At 43.9% G+C, this 7,112-nt stretch overlaps 1 long non-coding RNA gene across 1 annotated transcript in view; it reads right to left on the bottom strand.

Moving 5' to 3' along the window:
• Positions 1-7,068, bottom strand: part of LOC109387078 (uncharacterized) — a 16,699-nt gene extending 9,631 nt beyond the window's left edge. The window contains exons 1-2 of the long non-coding RNA XR_002124901.1: positions 6,978-7,068; positions 3,731-3,797 (exon numbers count right to left, since the gene is read on the bottom strand). This is a non-coding gene — a long non-coding RNA (uncharacterized LOC109387078). The remainder of the gene's footprint in view (positions 1-3,730; positions 3,798-6,977) is intronic.
• Between the last annotated feature and the right edge of the window lie 44 nt (positions 7,069-7,112).

Raw genomic sequence — 7,112 nt, 5'->3', positions numbered from 1 at the left:
CAACTCTTATCTACTTGCTTTCCCAGAAATCAAAGGCTCCCTCAGACCTTCCTAGTGGAGGAGAAAGCAGATTTTATGGTCTCTAAGGGTCTATGTAATTATTTACTCAGACCCTACTCTTTGCTCTAAAGATTGAGAGATGCTCCAGGGTAAAAGCAAAGATCTAGTTAGGCCAAATTAAAAAAACAAAACAAAAAACAATTTAAATGGCATAAAACAAGGAGTGGAGGTTGGTAAGAGGGGAGAATTTTAAAACGAGGTCCATCAGAAGAAACCTATAATAAAGAAAAAACAAAAACTGGTAGCCAAAGTAAATTGCGAAACCAAAGCATTTATCAACTAGCAGAGGTCTTGTTGCTAAGGTTTGAGAGGTAAAAGTGAGTTGTGAAATGTCTGTGGCTGGAGTACTAAGAAAATTATACAGCATGACCAATAGAGCCTTCCCCATTCATTTTAGGTGGTTAAAAATCTTCCAGGAAGGGGCATGGATGTCTGTTTTCAAAGCATTCCTGTATCATTTACTTTCAATTTGCCATGCAATCATATCCTATTATTTTATAATGTGTGTGCATTGCTTCTTCTAGATTATAGACTCCTTGAGGGCAGGAAATCTATTTTATGCTTTTTCTATATTGTTCTACAACTCCCAACCTATAGTCCCTAAAATAATGTGTGCTTCTTAAGTAAAAATGGAATTTAGTTTAGTCCCATAGTCCAAATAATGTATAATCTTAATATTCTCTAGTTACCAGAAGACAATATGAAAGCTCTTTTTGTGTATAAGAAGAAGTGAGCAGAAGAGGTTAGGGTAATAAAAAATCACAGCCAGAGCGGGAAGAGAGACCACAAGCCAGAAACAGGAGACATTTCAGATAGCTTTCAAGTAGAGGATCAGCGACTGAAAGATGTGAGCAGTTTTGCCAAGATGTGAGACTAGAAACACTTCATTGAGGCACATTTTCTTTACATTTAGTGCATTCCTATTCCTAGGCAAACTATTCTGCCTTGTTCCTTTTTAATTTCCTGGGAAGGTGCTAAAGCAGACAATCCTGGAGTGTTCCAGAAAGGAATACTTTCTGAGAACAGGAAGACGGATAGCAGGAAGACAAACCATGGAATGACAATCTCCAAGCTGAGTAAGCCAACCATTAATCACGTCTTGGCTGGGTTTGGAGATGCAGATATGCTAGCCATCCCTATGAAGCCATCACCTACCTTAAAAACAAAGATGAAAAACCCTACTGCATGGGTGCTGGTTCACATTTCTAATATGCTGACCACTGGGCTTTTAGCAACAATACTTGACTGTTTGGGGACAGTCACTTCAGATAATGGTATTGAAGGAATCCAGAACCACCCAACAGGTGCCTCTTTGGCATGTGAGATATTTTGATCTGAAGGCAATCGAGACGCTGCAGGCTCATGAGAAACTTTTACCTCTCCCTTAAATAATTTACATTTGGGTCTTTCCCATAAAAAGTTATTACTAGAGATAACTTTTTATCTGTCTATAGGGCAGGGCAGATATCTAACTACTAAACATCTATCTGCTTTTCCTACCATCCTGCAAACGATGTCTCTGAAGCCTCAAGGTGCCTTACCTCCTCCTTAGCTCAAATTGTCACATGGACCTCATTTTAACCTTCTGTCCCTGAACCTCTCAGGTAGGTGGGGCCTCTGACTCTTTCATCATGTCTGTGGAGTTTCCNTATGGTTTTATTCACAAGATTTCTACTCACACATAACTCTCCCATAGGGAGTGTCACTTCCTCACTGAAATTGGATTATACCTAGTGGTTTTGTAAAAAACACTGGAAGAAGCTGATGGGATAAGTATAAAGCGGACAAACAGCCTCCCTTTAGGAAATCAACACACTTTTTTTGTAAAGGGCCAGATAGTAAATATTTTAGACTTTGTGGATGATAAATCTCTGTCCCAGCTACTCGACTCCATCACTGTAGTACAAAAGCAGCCATGGACAGTGCGTAAGTGAATGAATGTGGATATGTTCCAATAAAACTTCATTTATAAACACTGAAATTTGAATTTCAAATAATGTTCACATATCATGAACCTTTTGAGTTTTTTCCAACCATTAAAAAATGTAAAAACCATTCTTAGCTCCCAGGCTGTACAATAACAGGTGGTAGGTTAATTTGGCCCATAGGTGATATTTACCTGGTTTAGAAAATTCCCAAGGCAAAAACTCAATAAAGGTCAAGTTTTGTTTCTGGTTACTGTAATCCTTTCCCTATGGCTCTGGGATTTTAAAAAAAAAATTTTTTTTTTTTTAAGCTGAGCCATCCTGCTACCTGTTGGCAGCTCAGTGGTAGCTCAGCTTGGGGCCAGGCATCGAACCGCTGTTGCTCAGAGATCGAGAGCTCTTAACCAACTGAGCCACTTGGCCAGCCCTTGGGATTTTAAAGTAAGGCACTGGGTAAGGAAATGAAAGTCAAAGGAATAAATTATTAAGACAGGGATTTCAAGAAGAGTAAGAGAAAATATTTTGAAGAAGGTCCCTAATTGCCACCTTGTAAACAACTACTGACTTAACCCTCAGGACAATGAGTTTCACCTCTATTGAATTCAACAAACTTTTATTGACCTCTATTATATTCTAGGAATACACTAAGTGCAGCTGATGACAACAGCTCCTGCTCTCTGGATAGGAGGCAGCTGCTATTAAATCATAAGGGGTCCTCCCCATTTAGTAATAGGATTCGATTATTCACTGAATGAAACATACTCAAATTTAAGCACCTACTACATGCCAGACATTCTGAGATAAACAAATTCCGAAGATACTTCTTGGGACTTTCTCACTTTCACTTTATCTCATTTTCTTGAGGGGAAAAAAATGGAGGCACAGAGGGTTAAGCTGTCTGTCCCAGAGGAAATATCTAAGAGGGAAACCAAAGTGTGACGACTGTCTGCCTTAGCAGGGCTAGCAGTAGGGGGAGGTGAAGGAGGCCTCTAGGGTCCAGAAGTTAAGGGGGTATTCAGGTGCAAGTACCTGCATAACCTTGAGAGTGAATTCCTCCTTCAATTTTGCACCCTAGTGCTCCACTAGCCCCCCCCCCCTTGGCCTGGCGGGTGCCTTAGTGCCTTCTAAGGCCTGCTGTGGTCCTGGGAGGGCTGCAGTGCACCTTTGTGTGTTTGGGCTGCCTCATGCTCATGTCCCCTTCCTAAGATGCCCATTTCCTGGTGAGGAATTACCTCTTTCTCACTGCACAGGCTTGTGGTACCCCTGGGCCTCCCCCGCACCAGAGCCTAGGCTGGTGTAGGCATCGCATACTCCCCTCCTGTGCTGTGACTCCTGAGCTGACTGAGTTGGTTTCTGTTTCTTCCCACCACCCATGTGACAGCCAGTCTCTGAGTAATGCCAACGGTAAACACCAACTCACACCTCAGAGCCAGAGCCCCGCTACTCCAAGTGTGGCCCACAGACCAGCAGTGTCAGTCTCCCAGGAGCTGGGAAGAAAGGCAGGACCGCAAGCCTGCCCAGAGCACAGTCAGACCCTGCATTTTGACAAGATCCCCAGTGCTCACTTAAGTGTGGGAAGCGCTAATCAACAATGTTCCCCACCCTCCCACCACTGCATCTCCATTGCTGCTGTCCCTGAGCTTCACAGCCAAGGGTCCTGGGAAAGGACCCTTTCCTGCAAATGCGCGACTTGCTGACACTCAGGGAGGCTCGGGTATGGCCCTTCCCTTCCCAGATGGGCCTACCTCCTGGGGAAATCCTCAGTCCAGGGCTTCTCTAACACACTTGTCTGATCCCTAGCTGATGGTGAGGCTAAAATGAAAGAAAAAAATTAGGCACTGATTTCAGAAAATGATGACAGCACCACCCCTTTAAAAGTTTGAGGCAGTGGAGGCAGGAGACTCGGGAGGCTGCTTCAAAAGCTAGTTTCCCTGCAAAGTCCCTCAGGCTGCCATGGGGTGTGGCGGATGGTGGCGGTTCTTTTTTAGAGAAAGGACCTGCTGGGTCTTCATTTTAGAAGAGTGAAGAAAGAGTATTAACAGCCCTAATATTCACTGATGACCTGCCATATGCCAGGCCCTGGACACGTTTTATCTTTTATTTTTTATAACAACTGTAAAGGACAGGCTTTTCCAGAGAAGGAAACTGAAATCCAGAGGGGCAAAGTAACTTGCCTCAAATTCCCCAATTGTTAACTGGGAAGAAGCAGGGACTGAACCCAGGTTGTATCAGATCTGCAGACTCCCCAAAACACATGAAATGTAACACGCAAGATACAACTGTGGTCGGCGTTTGCCCCGTGTGGGCATAGTGGCGGTGGTGATGGTGGCTCTGGGTGTGGACGTGTGTGAACGCGTTGGGGGGAGGTGGGGTGGGGTCCTCAGGACAGCTGAGGGCACAATTAAGAAACCTGCAATTGCCCAGCACGTCATGGTGGTGGGCCATGACATGGATGAGATATGCAGTCTGCTTAAAACACCCTTCACACATTTGTAATTCAGAATAAAATGTAGACATTCACAAAAAAATTAAGTGGAAGACCAAGGATATTTAGATTTGTCCAGTGATAACTTCTTCAATGTTTTTTTTTTTGGGGGGGATATAAAATATTAAAATCTATCACCTTTTTCGTATTCTTTTGGGTGCCCTGCTTTTGCTGATGCAGTCAGTACTCAGCCCTGTGGCACCCATTTTAGTGCCAGCTCTGAGGCTGAGTGATGCTCACCCAGCTATGTGGAGGGGGTGGTGAGACCCTCTACCTGGAAGACCAGCAGGGTGCAGCACGGCTAGGGAGGTGTGGAGGCTGAAAACGAAGTGAGTCATTGCTCTAAGGATTTCTGGACTGCTCACTATCCCCATTCCTGGGCTCTGAGTCAAGAATGTAATTGAAGCCCCAGGACAATAGAGTGTGAAAGGAAAGATGTTCCCTGGTGTCAGATACCCTGGCCAACCAGACCCAAAAGCACAGAGCAGGTGCTTGGCTTTTGTTCCCGGTGCTGGCTGGGTCCCTGTGCCTGGCCCCACACCCCAAACCTCATTAGACAAAAGCCACAGCCACAAAGCGTAGGCTCCTGCCTCCTCTGGCCTGTCCAGGAGCTGCTCCCACGGACAACTGCCTGCTTCCTACTGCGGAGCCCTTGTTACAAGGCTCAAGATTGAGAAGCAGGAGCCACACCCCGAAGAGGAAACCGTGAAGCAGGACCTCAGGTGCTAAGGATTTCACCAGAGGAGGATGGGGATATTGTTATTGTCTGAAGAAAACTCTCAAGTGCCCTAGGTAACCTTCTGGTGGCTGGGAATAGGATCGACAACCAGATGAGCTGGATTTTCAGAGTGTCATTGAGAAGTCCCCAGGAAACCAAACCTCGGAGGCAAACGCCCAACACGCCCTCGTGAAGACACAGATCTGGGTGCTCTTGACTGGATGCCGCAGGGAGGCAGCTCCCAGATAGCTGGTGATGGTTGGTCATTCCCTCCATCATTCAGTCTACTCAGGCCCCTCCCCACTGAACAGGGGCTGTTCTTACTGTTCACCAACACTGGATTTTAGTCCTGAAGAGCCATGAACTCTTGCCTCCTTGTGATTTCAGGGGGAAGATCCAACTGGGCTATCTGGCCCTGAACCATCTTGATGAAATGATCAGAGGAGCCTTGAAAGGGCAAAGACAGCACCATAGGGCAGCCTCATAGGTGAGTATGGATGAGACAAGGGGCAGCCTTTTCTTTGAAGCCTCGAGAGGGTGGCTATAAGGGCTATTGCAAAGACACAAGAGTCAGGTGTGTTTAATAACACAACAAAAGAGGTTGTCCATCGTTGAGAGTTTGCTGTGTCAGGAACTGTACTAAAAAGTTTACAGGCAATATCTCAACCATGCCCTGAATGCAGGTACTGTTATTATCATCCCCATTTTGCAGACAGTAAGGAAGTTAAATAGCTTACTCATAGCTACATGACCAGCAAGTGGCAGAGGATGGCTTTCAAATTCTGGTCTTACTGCAAAGCCTGGATTTTAACCACTATCCTAGACTGGGTCTTTCGCAGCACAGTTTAAGCTTCTTTTATTTCTTCTTCCCTCAATCACTGTTCATTATCAGTAATTAAGGGTCTTCTCGAAACTGAGGCAAGAATGGCCCTGGCAGTGCCTCTGAGCCCACACCCATTATTCATTTTTATCAGCTCTGAGTCTAGACATGGGGTATAGGAAAGAACAGGGTGGCTGCTGTGAAATCACCTCTTAAAGTTCAAGTTCGTGTGAGGAAGAGAGGGGGAGAAACAGAGATGACAGTGGAGATAGATTTCTTAAAGGCCTCTATTTCAACCAGTTTGGAGAAAATGTTTTGTTTCTTTTTTAAGAACCCAAAGCCTGGAAATCAAATAGGCTGTCCAGTCCAGGCTAGAGCAGGAATCTCTACATAGTTAAATACCCAATGTTTATGGTATGCCTGCCTTTAAAAGAAATACCTTTTTTTTTTAAAGTATAGGTTTTCATTCCCTGATTCAGAAAATATCCAAATTACAACATATCAGTTATAGTTATGAGAGCAACAACTCAGAAACCATCCAACATGATCAAAAATAGGAGAATAACAAATTATGGCACATTAGCCAGAAGGAATATCATATAGTGATACCATGAGGACTAGCTTAGCAACATAGGAAGGTACTTATGCAAAAGTTTTTGAATAAAACATCAAGTTTGAATAAAAAGCTCTGCATACACACACATACAGGCAAAACACATGGAAAATATTTTAAGTGGTGGTGAGATTATGAGTGATCTGTTCCTTTATAGATTTCCCCTATTGTTTTCATGTTTTGTGACAAATAAAAAACTCAAAATGTATTCAATTATATGATGGCTTGTACCTCATGTGTACATTTTCGCTTATTTACCTTGCAACCCCTGTATGCAAATATGGCAAAGAGCTTTTCATTTGAACTTGCAAATGGCTGCATGTAATTTACCTATTCTTTTAAATACTAACACATACCTTATTGCTGTTATAGAAATGGGGGTTAATCTTTCTCACCCAGATTTCATTATGCCATGATTCTCTGTAAGACTTTGTCTTCCTTGGGTGGGACCCTAAACGAGAAAAGCAAAAGGAGAGCTTCCAAGCCCCAGC

This window comes from Hipposideros armiger, unplaced genomic scaffold, assembly GCF_001890085.2.
Source record: "Hipposideros armiger isolate ML-2016 unplaced genomic scaffold, ASM189008v1 scaffold_147, whole genome shotgun sequence".
Taxonomy (NCBI): Eukaryota; Metazoa; Chordata; class Mammalia; order Chiroptera; family Hipposideridae; genus Hipposideros; species Hipposideros armiger.
This window is presented reverse-complemented; position numbering and strand designations above follow the sequence as displayed.